General features: G+C 41.3%; 1 pseudogene; it reads left to right on the forward strand.

The window, feature by feature from the left end:
* The first annotated feature begins 16,731 nt into the window (after positions 1-16,731).
* On the forward strand, positions 16,732-17,920 carry LOC139006227 (small ribosomal subunit protein uS2 pseudogene; annotated as a pseudogene).
* The last annotated feature ends 221 nt before the right edge of the window (positions 17,921-18,141 follow it).

Raw genomic sequence — 18,141 nt, forward strand, 5'->3', positions numbered from 1 at the left:
GTTGGTAACGGGTCACTAGATGGAAGAAAGTTAAGTTCAGTATCGAACAAATTTAAACCTAAAAATATCAATTCCTTTGAGATCTGTTCTAAGGGCCGGTGGTTACTCGTGCGGAATGTGGACGCTGGATCCTGCTGCCTAGAGAGCTCTCGGTCCCCGAGACCCAGGGGTGAGTGGGCATCATTCCAGCAGCCTCGCCTTCCTTATCCCTGAAGGCGGGGGCTCAGTGTGGCCACTCTGATGGATGTGAACGTTCCGTTCCACCATGGGCACCATCGGGACTTGAGGGATTCCCGCCCCCAAATCTCCCTCAAGTCCTCAGCCGGCCCTGCCCAGTGGAGTCTCAAGTGCAGGCGGGCCTCCAAGGCCGCGCGCGTGCCACCTGCCCCGGGAGGCGGGAGCGGGAACCAGAGGCTGTCTCTACACTCGGGCCGCACACCACTGGCCGACACAGCCCTGCAGCCAGGCGAGGGGGACCCGGCCAACCCGCCAGCAACACGCACACGCAGAAGCTGCCCGCCTACCTCGAGCGCAAGGAAGAGGTCGACTTGGGCTGAAGGTGGAGCGCCGGTCTCCTTTGCCCATTTTTTGATTGGATTGTTTATCTTCCTTTTGTTACATTGTATGAGTTCCTTATAAATCTTGGAGATTAAACCCTTATCTGAGATAGCATTGGCAAATATGTTCTCCCATGCGGTGGGCTTTCTTGTTGTTTTGTTGATGGTTTCTTTTGCGGTGCAGAAGCTTTTTATTTTGATGTAGTCCCATTTGTTTATTTTCTTCTTAGTTTCCATTGCCCTAGGACAGTGGTTGGCAAACTCATTAGTCAACAGAGCCACATATCAACAGTACAACAATTGAAATTTCTTTTGAAAGACAAATTTTTTAAACTTAAACTATATAGGTCGGTACATTGTTATTAACTTAATTAGGGTACTCCTAAGGCTTAGGAAGAGCCACACTCAAGGGGGCAAAGAGCCGCATGTGGCTCGCAAGCCGCAGTTTGTAGTCCATGGACTAGGAGCTATATCAGTAAAGATATTGCTATAACAAATGTCTGCTATTTTGCTGCCTATAGCTTCTTCTAGGATTTTTATGCTTTCCCGTTTTACGTTTAAGTCCTTTATCCATTTTGAGTTTATTTTTGTGTATGGTGTAAGTTGGTGGTCTAGTTTCATGTTTTTGCATGTATCTGTCCAATTTTCCCAACACCAGTTATTGAAGAGACTGTCTTGACTCCATTGTATGCTCTTGCCTCCTTTGTCAAATATTAATTGAGCATATTGGTTCGGGCCGATTTCTGGGCTCTCTATTCTATTCCATTGATCTATATGTATGTTCTTGAGCCAGTACCAGGCAGTTTTGAGAACAGTGGCTTTGTAATACAGTTTGATATCTGGTATTGAGATCCTACCTACTTTGTTCTTTCTCAGGATCGCTGCAGCTATTCGGAGTCTTTTTTTATTCCAAATGAATTTTTGGAGAGTTTGTTCTAGGTCTTTGAGGTATGCCATTGGTATTTTAATGGGGATTGCATTGAATCTGTAGATCACTTTGGGTAGTATGGACATTTTAATGATGTTGATTCTACCAATACATGAATACTGTATGTTCTTCCATTTGTTTATGTCTTCCTCTATTTCTTTTACCACCATCCTGTAATTTTCTGAGTACAGGTCTTTTACCTCCTTAGTTAAATTTACTCCTAGGTATCTTAATTTTTTTGTTGCAATGGTAAATGGGATTTTTTTTGTTTGTTTTTTTTTTGTTTCTCTTTCTGTGAGTTCATTATTGGTGTATAGAAAACCCATAGATTTCTGGGTGTTAATTTTTTATCTTGCTACATTGGCAAATTCATCTATTAGTTCTAGTCATTTTTTGATGGAGTCTTTATGGTTTTCTATGTATAATATCATGTCATCTGCGAATAATGACAATTTTACTTCTTCTTTTCCAATTTGGATGCCTTTTATTTCTTTTTGCCTGATGGCTATGGCTAACACTTCCAGTACTATGTTGAACAGGAGTGGTGAGAGTGGGCATCCCTGTCTTGTTCCTGTACTCAGGGGAAATGGTTTTAGTATATGCCCATTGAGTATGATGTTGGCTGTAGGTTTGTCACATAAGGCTTTTATTATGTTGAGATATGACCCCTCTATTCCCACCTTGCTGAGAGTTTTTATCAGGAAAGGGTGTTGGATTTTGTCAAATGCTTTTTCTGCATCAACTGATATGATTATGTGATTTTTGTCTCAGTTAGTTTATGTGGTGTATCACGTTTATTGACTTATGGATATTGTACCATCCTTGCATCCCTGGAATAAATCCCACTTGGTCATGGTATATGATCTTTCTAATGTAATGCTGGATCCGATTTGCTAGAATTTTGTTGAGGATTTTAGCATCTATGTTTATCAGGGATATTGGCCTATAATTATCTTTCTTTGTAGTGTCTTTATCTGGTTTTGATATTAGGGTAATGCTGGTTTCATAGAAAGAGCTTGGGAGTATGCCTTCCTCTTGATCTATTTGGAATAGTCTGAGAAGGATAGGTTTTAGTTCTTTGAATGTTTGATAAAACTCTCCTGTAAAGCTGTCTGGCTCCAGGCTTTTGTTTGCTGGAAGCTTTTTAATGACTGCTTCAATTTCCTCCTTTGTTATCGACCTGTTGAGATCTTTTTATTCTTCTTGATTGAGTTTTGGGAGGTTGCATTTTTCTAGGAATATGTCAATTTCCTCTAGATTGTTTAGTTTCTTGGAGTAGAGTTGCTCATAGTATATCTATCTATCTATCTATCTATTTATCTATCTATCTATATCTATACAGATATAGATATATAGATATATGGTATATATATATAGTATATATATATAGTACATATATATACCATATATCTATATATCTATATATCTATATCTATATCTATATCTATATCTATATATCTATATCTATATATGTTTACAATCTTTTGTATTTCTGTGAGGTCTGTTGTTATTTCACCTCTTTCATTTCTGATTTTGTTTATTTGGGTCCTCTATCTTTGCTTCTTAGTGAGCCTGGCTAGAAGTTCATTAATCTTGTTTATCCTTTCAAAGAACCAGCTCTGGGTTTCATTGATCTTTTGTAATGTTTGTTTTTTTGTCTTTATTTCATTTATTTCTGCTCTGAATTTTATTGCCTCCTTCCCTCTTGTTGCTCTCTTTCTAATTCTTTAAGTTGTAGAGTTAGATCATTTGTTACCAGTTTTTTTTGTTTTTTGAGGTAGGCCTGTAGTGCTATGAACTTCCCTCTCAGGACTGCTTTCACTGTGTCCCATAGGTTTTGGATTGTTGTCTTTTCATTGTCATTCATTTCAGGATGTTTTTAATTTCTTCTTTGATTTCTTTGGTAAGCTAATCATTATTTAATAGCATGCTATTCAGCCTCTAAGTGTTTGAATTTTTTTATTGTTTTTATTGTAGTTGATTTCTAATATTATGCCATTGTGGTCTGAGAAGATGCTTGATATGATTTCAATCTTTTAGAATTTGGAGAGACTTTGCCTGTGACCCAATATGTGGTCTATCTTTGAAAATGTCCCATGTGCACTTGAGAAGAACGTATATTCTGTAGCTTTGTGGTGAAATGTTCTGAAGATGTCAATTAAGTCCATCTCATCTAGTGAGTTATTTAGGATTTCTTTTTCTTGGCTCATTTTTTGTCTAGAGGATTTATCCAGTGATGTCAGTGGGGTGTTAAAGTCTCCTACTATGATTGCATTGTTGTCAATCTCTTCCTTGATATCTTTGAGGAGTTTTTTTCATGTATTTGGGTGCTCCTGCATTGGGTGCATATATGTTTACCAGGGTTATATCTTCTTGTTGTATCAATCCCTTTAATATTATGAAGTGGCCTTCCTTATCTCTTGTTATGGCCTTCACTGTAAAGTCTATTTTGTCCAATATAAGTATTGCTACCCCAGCTTTTTTTTTTTCATTTCCATTTACCTGAAAGATATTTTTCCATCCCTTCACTTTCAGTCTGTGTGAGTCTCTCGTTCTCAGTGGGTTTCTTGTAGACAGCATATATATGGGTCATGTTTTCTTATCTATTCAGCCACTCAATGTCTTTTGATTGGAACATTTAAGCCATTTATATTGAAAGTTATTACTGATAGGTACTTGTTTGTATCCATTTTTATTTTTAGTGTCTTTGTTCCTTCTTCCTCCTTTTTTTTCCTTCTTTTTACAACAGGTTTTTTGTTGTTGTTGTTGTTTTTTAGCATTTCTTGCATTGCTGGCTTGGTAGTGATAAAACTACCTTAGCTTTTTTTGTCTTTGAAGCTCTTAATTTCCCCTTCAATTTTGAATGATACCCTTGCTGGATAGAGTATTCTTGGATTCAGTCCCTTACTTTGCATCACTTTGTATACTTTCTTCTATTCCTTTCTGGCCTGGTGTGTTTCTGTTGAGAAATAATGTGATAATCTAATGGGAGATCTCTTGTAGGTAAATTTCTGTCTCTCTCTTGCAGCCTTTAAGATTCTCTCTTTGTTGTTAATGTTTGCCATTGTCATTACAACATGTCTTGGTGTGGGTCTTTTGGGGTTCATCTTGTTTGGGACTCTCTGTTCTTGTATGACTTTTTTCTTCCCCAAATCAGGGAAGTTTTCTGGCACCCCTATTATATGTATGTTACTTCATTTCATGTTGTCCCAAGCTCCCTTGGGCTCTCCTCATGTGTTTTAATTTTTTCCTCCAAGTGCAGTTCAGATTGGGTGTGTTTTGCTTCCCTGTCTTCTGATTCGCTAATTCAGTTCTCCCCTTCTCCTAGTCTACTGTTGAAAGCTTCCATATTGTTTTTTATTGTAGCTATATCACTCTTTATTTCCTCCTGATTCTGATTTTCTCATCTATCCAATTTATGAACTGTATGACCCTTATTCTGAATTCTTTTTCTGGCATATTTCATGCCTCCATTTCATTTATTCCTTTTCTGCTGCTTTCTCCTTTTCTTTCCTTTGGATGTTGTTCTTCTGTCTCTCCATTTTTGCTCTCACCAAAGGATCTAGGTGTCGAGTGGCGTGGGGCCTGTGGCTGAAGTTGTGAGTTTGGTAGCGGGTTGCATGGTCATGGGTGGTGCTGCTCCTCAGGTGGCCATGGGCCAGCCACTCCTTGTGCGGTCACAGGCTGCTCGTGGGGCGGCTGCTCTTCACGCAGTTTTGGGGCAGCTGTTCCTTGGGAGGTTGCAAGCAGCAGCTGCCCACAGGGAGGCTGCTCCTCGGGCGGTTGCGGGCAGCAGCTGCTCCTTGGGTGGTCGCGGGTGGCAGCTGCTTCTTGTGCAGTTGCGGGCAGTGGCTACTCCTCTGGCGGTTGCGGGTGGCAGCTGCTTGCATGGTTGCTGGAGTGGTCACAGTTCCTAGGGCTGCTCTGTAAGGCTTGGCTGTTTGCATGCATAGTCATGGTGCCTGGGGCTAAAGCTTCTGGCTGGGGGGAAAGGAGTGCCCTCCAGAACTCACGGAAGCCCTCAGCTGGGGTGGCTGGAGTCCCGGTGTCCGTGGGTCAGCAGCCGAGGCAGCAGGTCTCTGGCTGAGTGTCTGTAGGATCCCAGGTGATATCTGAGAGCACCCTGCATGGAGGTGAGGCTGGACTCCCAGTCACAGAAGCTCTCCCCTTTAAGATGGCACAGCCTCTGTGGCAAAGCCAGCACTCTGGAAGAGATTACAGCAGTAGCAGAGGTTGTCTGGTTATGCAAGCCCTTAGCTGAAAAAATATTAGAATCATTTAAGAGCTAAAGTTTGTTTTAGCTTTTTAATTTTATAAGACATTTCCATGTTATTTTGATCAGCATGATTGCTGGAGCTGCCCTTTCTCTCTGCTCCAATCCCACAGCTCTTATCTCTGGGTGGGGGAGAAGAGCCTCCTGTGAAGATTAAGAGGCATTAGGGTGGCTACCCCTGGCCTTCTCCTACAGGCCCTGTACCTGCTTTGGTATGTCTCAGTGGAAAAAGAAGGAGATGCCTTTAGGGAAGGAGATGCCTCCCCTGGACATTTTTGGAGTGGCTCCTTGATCTTGCCCCCGATGTTTCACTGACCTCGTTTCCTTCTCTCCTCTTCGCTCATTCCTCTCCAACAATGTCAGTCCTCAAACATGCTGAGTACTCTCCTATCTCAGCATCTTTGCACTTAGAATCCCCTCTGCATGCAATCCTCTTTCCCTACATATCTGCATGGCTCACTCTTCAACTGCTCAAATGGCCCCCCATCAGACAGGTCATTGCTGACCACCATATATAAAATTCTTACTCCACTGTCAGCTTGCTCTTCATCCTCTTACTCTGCTCTATTTTTCTTTTCTTTTTTTAAAAAAATATAATTGTTATTGATTTTTTTTAAGGAAAGAGAGAGAGAAATATCGATATGAGAGTGTAAGATCAATGGTTACCTCCCGCACACCCCTACCAGGGATTGAGCTCACAACCCAGGAATATGCCCTGACCAGGAATCAAACTGGCAATCTTTTGGTGCAAAGGATGATGCCAAACCAACTGAGTCATAAGGGCCAAGGCTGCTCTGTTTTTCTTTATAGCACTTGGCATCACCTGACATAAATATATATTTGTTCATCTCTCCACCACTTATGAAAAGGTAAACTCTGTAAGAAATAGGACTATGCTGCATTTCTACCATATCACCAGAACCTAGAACAGAGCTGGGCATGTAGTAGGTACTCACTGTTTAATGAATGAGTGAGTGAATAGAGATGACCTCATACATCTCTGCAAGTCAGAAATGGGAAGCCTCCTACAAGAACTTCTCATAAAGAAATACAGACTGCAAGAGTTTTAACCAAGATCTGAGAAGAGTAATTCTAAAGACTGAATAGTGGCTATCTTTAGGCCCCAAGCCCATTGGACACATGTCTGAACTTTGACAAACAGTAAGATTGTAAATAAAATCAGAAAGATCCATTTTCCTGAACTATAGAATATTGGTGCTGAAATAACACTGCCCTGGGGCTGTTGAATAGAGATTATTATTTCTCTGATTTTGCCATGTGTTAGTTTCCTGTTTCTGTATAACACATTTCTAAAACTTAGCAGCTTAAAACAGCTATTCATTATCTCATAGTTCTCTAGGTCAGAAGTCCAGGCAGGCTTGGCTGGGTTCTCTGCTTAGGATCTCACAAGTCCGAAGTCGGTGTGATTCAGATGGGAGCTGCAGACTAATCAAATGTGAGTTATTACTGATCAGGTGACTGTGTTTGTGCGCATAGGGTAGAGAGGACTGCAAAATCGTACTGGGGTCAGAGCAAATGTTACTAACTTAATCTGATGAGGTCTTGAAGATCTGATGTATGACCTTCTATGCAGTGGTTCTCAACCTTGGCTGCACAATAGAATCACCTGGGAATCTTTTTAAAATCCTGATTTCTGGGCCTCATCCTCCAGAAATTCTGTTTCTTTGTTATCGGGTGGGGCCACAATATTAGTAACAAAGAAACAATTTCCGGAGGGTGAGGCCCAGAAATCAGGATTTTAAAAAGATTCCCAGATGATTCTAATGTGCAGCCAAGGTTGAGAACCACTGGAACCTTTTCCTTTCAGTTTCAAGTTTGAACCTGGCAAGCAGCTAGCCAGAATTCACCTGTAGCTTGTCAAGCTTAAAAGCCCATGACTTCTCTTAAGCACTCTGCCAGGGATAGGAAACATGTGGCATGCTTGCTGTGACTCACCACTCCCATGTCCCGTCATTGGCTGACCACGAAGACCTTCCCTCTGTGACCTGTGTAGCCTCAGAATCATCAAGACTGTGCTCCCGACTGCCACTGTCATTTAAACAGAGTTGAAGTCCAGGGCAGAACTCATCTCCCTGTCTGGACTACACTATACCTCAAATTTCAGGAATCCCAAAAATAGCAAGATTTCCTCCTATTTCTTATTTTAGCTGCAAAATTACATATTGTAAATGTTAGGGGAACACCTTGACGCCCTCTATTGTGTACCATTAGCTGAATCTGACTAGAGAAAGGGAAGTGCAGAGAAGTGAAATCTTTTATACATTTTTTAGGGCTATTACTTAAACTTATATGAATTCTGGGGTTCTCTTCTTGCAGAATTTCTCTTTTCTAAAGAGTGCAAAAGGAATTAAAACGATTAAATAGGAAGAATATAGACTCAACATGTATGTAGTAAAGCCATTTGGGCTGTTTAACCTTCTTAAAGGAAACTGAAAATATTAAGAGGTTGTATTCTATTCCGACAGAGAGGCAAGACAGCCTTAGGAGAGTCAATGGGAAGCTCGAGCTTATAGGAAGTTACTGGAAGCTATGAGAGGTAGAGGGGTCTCCCTAATGGTGTGGCAGCTCTGCTTGGATCGGGGAAGGTAGAGAAGGGGCTGCTGGAGCCCTGTGTAGTTCTGTGGTTTGAAACTGGATGATTAATGAACCCAATGATCTAACTCCTGCCTACTCATCATTTCTCATGATCTGGATGGGTGGGAGGGAATTTTTTTTGTGGTGGTGGTAGTGGAGGGGGCGGGGTGGATCAAGTAAGGAAAGGAAAGGGTCCTGAAGCTGCTCCTCTAAGTCAATATGGAGAGATAATGATGAACCTCCCTAAATTCCTCATTAGGCATGAACCCTGGGGGCTTGTTAGTACACCTCCTGCAGAGTTTCAAACTAAAGGTTAATGATTACAGAAAACAGTGCCTGTCCTTTCTAATCCAGATAAAAATCATCTCAAAGGCTTTCAAAGTAATTCAGTTGTTTCCAAATCCTGTTTCCAGATTCTCTGAAGCCATGGGGCATGAGGACCCAACCTTATCTTTCCTAGACATTCTTTCCTTTTGTTGTAAGACTGTTTATTATTAAAATGTATGGACTATAATTGAAACTTTTGACTTTTCTGCCTGTAGAAGCACCACTCCCTTTGGTTGGAGCACTCTTTCAAGACTTATGGGTTATAGTCCTCAGTAAGGCCCAAATAAAACCCTTAAATTTTCAGGGATTCAATTTTCCTTTTTGTTGACAATTGTGATAGTTGAAAATGCCTGACAAGACATCTGGCATTTTAATTAAGCATCCAGAAACTCAATATGTGCCTTACAGTCAAAGGCTCTACTTGGTTGGCTGATTGGTGGATTAGTGGGTAGGTGGTTGGCTGGTAGGTAAATTGGTTGTTTCTTTACTTCTGGTCAAGGTTGGACTTTCTAATTCACTAGCAAAATCATGATGCCTCCTTTACCTTGTTTGAAATGGGTCTTTCTGTTCAGGATTAATCACATGGGCCTTGGTGCTCCCACAGGCAGCAGTCCACTTAGGACAAGAAGGTGGCCACTCTCAGTCCCCTTACTCTGCTCTGTTTTGTGCATCACAAGTCAGTCCTTAAGACAAGTGTGTTCATTTCAACTGAATTGATTTTATTAGAGTTGTCACCATCACTGGCCTCTCCATCACTACTGAGCATCGATTTGCCATGGAGAAATAGTTCTAAAACATTTGGCTTCCTTTCCCTCCCTCCCTCCTTCTCCCCTCCCTCCCTTCCTTCCTTCCTTCCTTCCTTCCTTCCTTCCTTCCTTCCTTCCTTCCTTCCTTCCATCTTCCTACTTTTCTTTCTTCCAAGTTTCCTTTTTGCCTTTCTTTGTCTCCTTTCTTCAACCTTCCCTCTCAGTCTCATTCTCTGTCTTTTTCTGTTTCTCTCTGCATGGTCCTTTTTTTGTTTCTCTCTTTTCTTCCTTCTCTGTGCCAGGTAAGGGTTTGTAAGGTGTTAACTGCACAAGGACACCTTGCCAAGAGGAGAAATGAGGGCGGAAAGCCAGCCTACACTGTGCTTGCTGAAGCATAAATGCTGGCATGGGGTTTTGTTGGCCCAGAGGAGTCATCTTTTCCTAATTTACACAAAAGCATTTTTGGAGCTAACAGTGGCTTCCCTGCCCTAGACTATTCCCAGGGGAAGCAGCTCTTTTGCATTTTCCTCTTGACCCAGGCTTCCTCTGAATCTTAATAGAAACCTCCATTGCCCTCCTTCTCCCACCTGCTGACCAATCCTGGGCAGGTTGCAATTGCATTTATATCAGAAATGTAGCATTAAAGTGTTTCTGCAATATTCTAGTGCTTTCATCTTTTGTTTGCTGATCTTTCAATTTTGCTGAGACTCTTCTGAGTAGAAAGAGCTAACCTTTCAATCACTTGCCTTAGATGTTTAACTCTAATTTTCTCTTCTCAGTTGTCTATATAACTAAGCCCTCCTAAGCTCTTGTTGATCCACTGGCAATGATGGTGCTTATTTGACAGTGGTGTTTGTTCCATAATCTCTGACTGAAAATATTGAGGATGCTTCTAATAGCTGTTGGACTATCAGAGAATTGTAGACTTGGAAGTTCAAGTTCTTGGAATGCTCTTGAGATTAAGGTTCATTTCTAAATTTCCTTTGTATCAATAGTGCTTAGCACATTGCTTGGCACAGAAGAGGCATTTATCAAGACTGTTGGGTGTCTGAGTGAAGACGTGCCTAAATAAATCCTCCTCTAACTGTGGGCTTCCTAGGAGACTCATCCTGGTGCTAAAAGTAGCCATTATACATCCACATCAAGGATGGTGTCCTGACCCTCACATCCAGCTGTCCCAGGGTATAGTGAAATGGCACCTGTGTTAGGTGCTTGTGAGATGCAAGAAACAGGTGCATGCTCAAGTTAAGCCAGTTTAAAAAACTTAAAATGTGCAGGGAAAGCCAGGGAGATTGGAAATCAGCTCAACAGCCATAGAGCAAGGCCTCATGCCAGGTCACTCAGGAGAGAAAGAGAGATTGTTCCTATTGACTAACATTTTTGCTTTTAAAATCCTCATCCAAGGATATGTTTTTAATTGATTTTTAGAGAGAGAGAGAGAAAGAAAGAAAGAGAGAGAGAGAGAGAGAGAGAATCATGATGTGAGAGAAACATCAATCAGTTGCCTCCCATACATGTCCCAATGGGGGATGGAGCCTGCAACCTAAGCATGTACCCTGCCGGAGAATCAAACCCACAGACGTTTTCATTTATAAGATGGCCAGGGACCATTGACTGACTTTTTGCTCTCCTCCAACCTTACAGTTTCTGGTTAGTGCTTGGTCTTAGAGTTCCTCCTTTCTATGACTCTTGCTGTAGTCCCATATCCAGCTTTTAGAGAGGGCTGGCAGGCAATGTTCAGCAGAGGCCCCACTGCAACATGCAGAGTCCGTGTACCAGCCTGCCTCAGGGACAGTGCCCTTTAAATAGTGAGCTCCTCAGACAGGGGCTGTGGGAGGCAAATATTCAAGGCTTGCCAGATATGGTCAGAGAGCATGGCCTACATGCCTCCTGAGGATTGCTGCTTTCTCCTGAGCGTCAAACCAGAATGTTTTTATGGTTACAGTCATATCCCATTGAGCACTCACCCATTTAGTGCAGCTTGTCCCAGGAATACTTTTTTATTTGTATTTGTATTGATTTCAAAGAGGAAGGGAGAGACAGATAGAAACATCAATGATGAGAGAGAATCAATGATTGGCTGCCTCCTGCATGCCCCCACTGGAGACCGAGTCTGAAACCCGGGCATGTACCCTGATGAGGAATTGAACTGTGATCTCCTGGTTCAAAAGTTGATGTTCAACCACTGAGCCACCCTGGCCAGGCAGGGATACTTTTATGTTACATGTTCAAATCCAGTATGGTACTAAACTTTGCAGTAAAAGGACAGTGAAAAGACGATGGAGCAGACCAAAGAGTAGAGGAGCACATTAAAGCGCCCCATCACTGGGCACGTGAAGGTCATAGAGACCTACTTTCCCTTGGTTCACAATCACTTTTACTTGCCTGTGAGTTCTCTTTATGTCACTGAGTCACAATGGCTGCCAAAAGGTGCTAGAGGTTCCTTAAAAGTGTCCAGGAAAAGTACAACACTGGTGTGTTTTACGAAAGTTTGAGTCTCCTTCAAGAAATTGGTTCAGAAAACAGAATTAGGGCATTAGGCAGAATCCTTTGACATTATGAAAGAAGGGCATCATGAAACTCACTGCAGCCTGAGAAGACTAACTACAGTTTGTATGGGATTAGCAGAAATGATAGTTGGAACTTGTGAAACTTCAGGGGATTAATGAGAACTGTCACCATTTCTATTTTTTTCTCAATTGAAGCTTACATTCAATTTTATTATGTATTAGTTTCAGGTGTACAACACATTGGTTAGACAATCATGTACTTTACAGAGTGGTCCCCCCAATATTTTAAGTACCCACCTGGCCCCATTTATATACACAGTTATTATGATATTATTGACTGTATTCCCTATAATGTAATTTAAATCTCTGTAACTATTCTATAATTACTATTTTGTATTTATTAATCCTTCCACCTTTCTCACCCAGCCCTCCAAATCCCCTCCGCTTTGGCAACCATCAGTTTGTTCTCTGTATCTATGAATTTGTTTCTATTTTATTTTGTTCTTTAGATTCTTCATATAAGTGAAATCATGTGATATTTGTCTTTCTCTGTTTGACTTATTTTAACATACTACCTCTAGGTCCATCTATGTTGTTGCAAAAAGGTAAGATTTCCTTCTTTTTTATGGTCAAGGAGCATTCCACTGTATATGTACCACAGCTTTTTTATCTACTTGTCTATTGATGGATACTTGGTTTGCTTCCATATCTTGGCTATTGTAAATCATGCTGCAGTGAACATGGGATGCATATATGCTTTCAAACTGGTGTTTTGGTTTCATCAGATATATTTCCAGAAGTAAAATTGCTGGCTCATAAGGCAATTTCATTTTTAATTTTTTGAGGAATCTCCACACTTTTTTCCACTGAGCCATGCCGGCCATAGTTGCTGCACCAGTCTGCATTCCCATCAACAAGGCACAAGAATTCCCTTTTCTCCACATCCTCACCAACACTTTTTATTTGTTGATTTATTGATCATAGCCATTCTGATAGGTATAAGGTGGTATCTTATTTTGGTTTTGACTTGCATTTCTCTGATAATTATTGATGCTGACCAACTTTTTATATATTTATTGACTATTTGTATGTCTTCTTTGGAGAAGTATCTACTTATGTCTTCTGCTCACTTTTTCATTGGGTTGTTTGTTTTTCTGGTGTTGAGATGTCTGAGTTCTTTATAAATTTTGGGTATTAACCCCTTATTGGATGTATCATTGCCAAATAACTTCTCCCATCCAGTAGGTTGTCTTTTCCTTTTGTTGATTGTTCCTTTGCTGTGCAACATTTTTTTAATTTGAAGTAGTCCCATTTGTTTATTACTTTTTGCTTCTTTACCCAGTCACCATCTCTTTAAATTTTGCTATAATGATTCAGTTGGTGCTCTCATTTTGGGAAATGCATCACCATTACTCTGCCCCAACCACCACCCATGCTATTTTCCAAGAAATGAACACAAAACAATAACCAGGAGAAGAGCCCAGATCTTTCTCCCATCCTCACACCGCTGTCACTTACTGGCTGGCATCTTCTCTGTTCTGTGAGAAATAAATGCTGCTGCATCTCTTCTCTTGTTCCACAGTGAGTGTCACGGCGAGTCCAGGTCGTTCCACTTTTGGGGCCTTGGCAGGTAGCTCAGGCCTTCTGCCAGGGATTGGGTTGTGGGGAATTGAGGAGAGGCTGCGTGGGTCATCGTTCTTGTCCCCTTTGATCTCTTCCTTTAAGCAGCAGTTTCAGTCACTGCTGCTATCAATCTAGCACATTTCATAAACAGTAAATTTGTTTTAAAAACCTGCTGCTGAGCAGCCATCTGTCTCCATTTTTGTCAATCTGCTATTATAACAGTGCAACTGTGCCATGAGGTCGTCTTTCACGGAAGATTCCTTGATCTGAAGGCGGACATGTTAAATGTGGAGACAAGAGCTATGGGCCAACTGACAACATTTCCGCCCACTAGCCTTTCATCACTGGAGCTTGGAATTTAAATCTTGCTTTTGACCTAAGGTGATGATATTGATGGTTTCTATATGTTGCTGTGCTTGATTTATATACTTTAAGATTACAGAATGTCCCAACATCCTGATTTATTATTTATTAGGTGGGAAGAAGGAAGACAAATGTTAGTACCATTTGAGTACTGCTGGTAGGTAAACTAAGGCACAGAATGCCCACAGTCAGATAGCAAAGGAGGAGAAATGGGAATGTGTCTCAGAGCTATGATCTCTCTCTTGAACAACTGAGTCATCTTTCTTTATCATTTTTTTTGGTACCATTTAAGCAATCCACAGAACTGCTACATGTGGACATTTTGCTCTCCAGAGGCCAGTCTGAACATTAGCGAGAGAATTGGAATTGGCTCTCAGCTGAATTGTAAGAAGAAGCTGACACCTGCACCCCAAGCCAGTTTTTAATACTTTACATCCTACAATGTATTCTCCTTGCAGCACTTATGACCTCTTTCCACTAATCATTTCTATTAGGGGAAAACATTTTTTAAAACCCTCAACAACATAAAACCCATGAAACCACCCAAAGATGCAGACAGCACCAGGAGGGATTGTGGGCACTTGAAACCCTTCTTGCAAAGGCAGCTTGTTAACTTATGCTCAGTTCCCACATGCTTGTCTCTAGATGGAACCATTTACAAGAGCTTGGAGTGCATTTTACTGTATTTACCATCAATGATTACCTTTAAAAGCTATTTTGGATGAAAGAAGAAGAATTTAGGTGGGCAGCAGGTTTTCAGAGCTCTTGAAAATTCCATTATTTCCATGACTGTGGCACATCTTATCTGTTTACATGGAGACTTACTTAAAACAAGTCAAATCTAATCTGTAGGCATGGATTTTAAGGAAGAAGCCAACCTGTTGTGCTCTTTCCTGCAGCATCCTGGGCTGTTACTATCTCAATCAGTCCCCTCTACCTTCCTCTGACACATTCCCTCTAGTCTCTGTGTTAACCCTCTTTGTAGCTTTCTCATTGCTTTGTTCTTGTTTTGAGCACAGTGCCTCCTTCCTGCTGGAACTGAAAAGGCCACCTTTCCTGTGAACAATCAGTGGATGTCAAGAATAACACTTTCGATTGCCTTATTCTCATTCCTTGGAGTGGTGGTTAAATTTAAGTGTTAACTTGGATAGGTTATGACAACCAGTTGTTTGGTCAAACACTAGTCTAGATATATCTGTGAAGGTATTTTTTTAGATGTGATTAACATTTAAGTCGGTAGACAAGTTTCATCCAATCTGTTGAACACTTTAAGACAAAGAGGGTTTTCCCAAAGAAGAAGCAATTTGCCTCAAGATAGCAACATAAAAATTCTGCCTGAGTTTCCAGGCTCCTAGACTGCCCTGCGGTTTTTACATTTAAGACTGCAACATCAACCTGAATTTCCAGAATGTTGAGCTGCCCTATGAATTTTGGGTTTGCCAGCTTCCATAATTGCATGAACCATACCTTAAAATAAATACAGGGTGAGGCAAAAGTAGGCTTACAGTTGTTTGTATGGAAAATAATATAATAATTAATAAATAATAATACAAGAATTAAATTTGTTTCACATGCTCACAATTGTTTTACCCAACCCTGAATCTCTAACTCTATCTCTGTCTCTGTCTCTCTCTTTCTCTCTGTCTCTGTCACTGTCTCTCTCTCTCAACCTGTTTCTATCTATCTATCTATCTATCTATCTATCTACCTAACTACCTAGACACTTCCTATCTATTGGTTCTGTTTCTCTGGAGAACTCTGACTAATACACTTAGTTAATACTAAACTTATTTCTTTCTGTCCAAAGGACCATCAGGTGATTAAGGCATTTCAGAGTTTGTCCAATTCGGCCTCTGACTAGCTGTGTGATATTTGTCAAATTACTAATATCCCTGTCTCTGTTGCTCAGCATTTATATAGGAATAAAGAGCCTTTCTCCATTACCCAGAGAGAGGTCCATATGGCATTGTTTTGGGTTCCCATTGTAACTTAAAAGGAAACTTTTTAAAAATAAATCTTTATTGTTGAAATATGACTTATGTTCCCTTTTCTCCCCATTGACCACCTTCAGCCCATCCCTGCCCCCCACCCCAGGTCTTCAGCATCCTATTGTCTATGTCCGTTAGTTATGCATATATGCATACAAGGTCTTTGGTTGATTACCTCCCACCCACCCATTCTCCCCCCCAACCCCTTCCCTCTGAGATTCCTCAATCTGTTCCATGCTTCCATGTCTCTGGATCCACTCTGCTCATCAGTTTATTTTGTTACTTAGATTCCACATATGAATGAGATCATGACTGGCTTATTTCACTTAACATTATATTGTCCAGGTCCCTCCATGCTGTCTCAAAGGGTATGAGATTCTTTTTTTTTTTTACTGCTGCATAGTATTCCATGGTATAAATGTATCACAGCTTTTTAACCCACTCATCTGCTGATGGGCACTTTGGCTGTTTTCAGATCTTAGCTATTGTAAGTTGTGCTGCTATGAACATAGGGGTGCATATATCCCTTCTGATTGGTGTTTCAGAATTCTTAGGATATCTTCCTAGAAGTGAAATCACTGGGTCAAATGGAAGTTCCATATTTAATTTTTTTAGGAAGTTATATATTGTTTTCCATAATGGTTGCACCAGTCTGCATTCTCACCGGTGTACTAGGGTTCCCTTTTCTCCACATTCTGACCAGCACTTGTCATTTGTTGATTTGTTAATGGTAGCCATTCTGACAGGTGTGAGGTGATACCTCATTGTCATTTTAATTTGCATCTCTCTGATGATCAGTGAAAGGGAAACTTTAATTAACAATGTCCAGAGCCCTTGATGTCCAACAAATGGAGGAGGATGTCCTAAATTCCTTGCAGCAGGAACCCACTTAGGTGGCACAATTGTTAAGGGCCGCTGGCAAAAAACACTTGGTTTAAATATGTCAGCTGAAACTCAGAGCGAAGGCAGAGCCACACCCTGAGGGTGGACCCAATCAAGAGATTGGATGCCACTCAGTCTGACTTTCCCGCCCAGTGTTAAGGGGATGGATCTCATGATGTCGCCAAAAACTCAAGGCCCACCCAGATGTGATGTAACTTCCTGTAATTTACGTGTATATAATAAACTCCTTCCGGTGCTGGCACTCTCTGTCTGTCCCCTGAGTCAGAGGGCAGACACCACACCCAGCCCAAGTTTTTAATCTAATTTTGTGTCTGTCTTTTCATTTTTCTTTAATCCCATAATCTCCTTCTACTTAAACGAACCAGTTCACGTCTGCGGAGAAGAGACACCAGCCCAACATACACAATTTTGACTCCAAATGGAATAGTGCATCTACAAAAGGAAAAGTGATGGCATCTGCATCGTAAATCTGAAGAGAATCTGTGAAAAGTTTCTTCTGGCATCTCGTGTCATTGTTGCCTTGGAAAACCCCACTGAGGTCAGTGTCATATCATCCAGGAGCACCAGCCAGTGAGCCACTCCCATTGGACACTTCTCTCCTGGAATCCTCACTAAACATATTGCAGGTAGGCTTCCAGGAGCCAAGACATCTGGTGGTGACTGATTCCAGGCTGACCACCAGCCTCTCACAGAGGTGTTCTACATCAACCTGCCTGCCGTCTCTCTGCTCTGTGTAACACACACTCTCTGTGCACTGTGTGGATATTGCCATCCTCATGCAATAACAAAGGAGCTCATTCAGTGTGTGATGTGGCCTGGGAGGTTCTGAATGGTACCGTCTCCTGTGAACACTCATGGGAGATTATGCCTGACCTCTGCTTCCACAGAGATCCTGATGAGATTGTACAGGAAGAACAGGCCACTGCTGAAAGCAGTGTGACCAAGGAGGAATTTCAGGGTGAATGGACTGCTATTGCACGCAAGGTCTCAGACTGGTCTGAAGGACTGCAGGTGCCCTCTGTGCCTATCCACCAGTTCCCTTCTGAAGACTGGAGCTCTCAGCTACCACTGAAGCCTGTGCTGCAGCTCCACTGCTCAGGCCACTGAATGGGTAAGAACAACCACTGAGTGGTGTTCAGGTGTTCTTCCTAGATTCTTAAACAGAAAATGGAAATAAGGTTGACAAAAAAGGTATAAAGAGAATGTTCGCTCTGTTAGGTTGTTATAAGGATTAAATGAGCATCTGCCATATAGTGAACACTATATGTTTATTAAATTTATCTAGTATCATAGTCTATTGATTTAGTGTTGTGGGCATAAAAAGATGT

Source organism: Myotis yumanensis, unplaced genomic scaffold (assembly GCF_028538775.1).
Source record: "Myotis yumanensis isolate MYYU_CA2020_CCGP unplaced genomic scaffold, mMyoYum1.0.hap1 SCAF_3, whole genome shotgun sequence".
Classification (NCBI taxonomy): Eukaryota; Metazoa; Chordata; class Mammalia; order Chiroptera; family Vespertilionidae; genus Myotis; species Myotis yumanensis.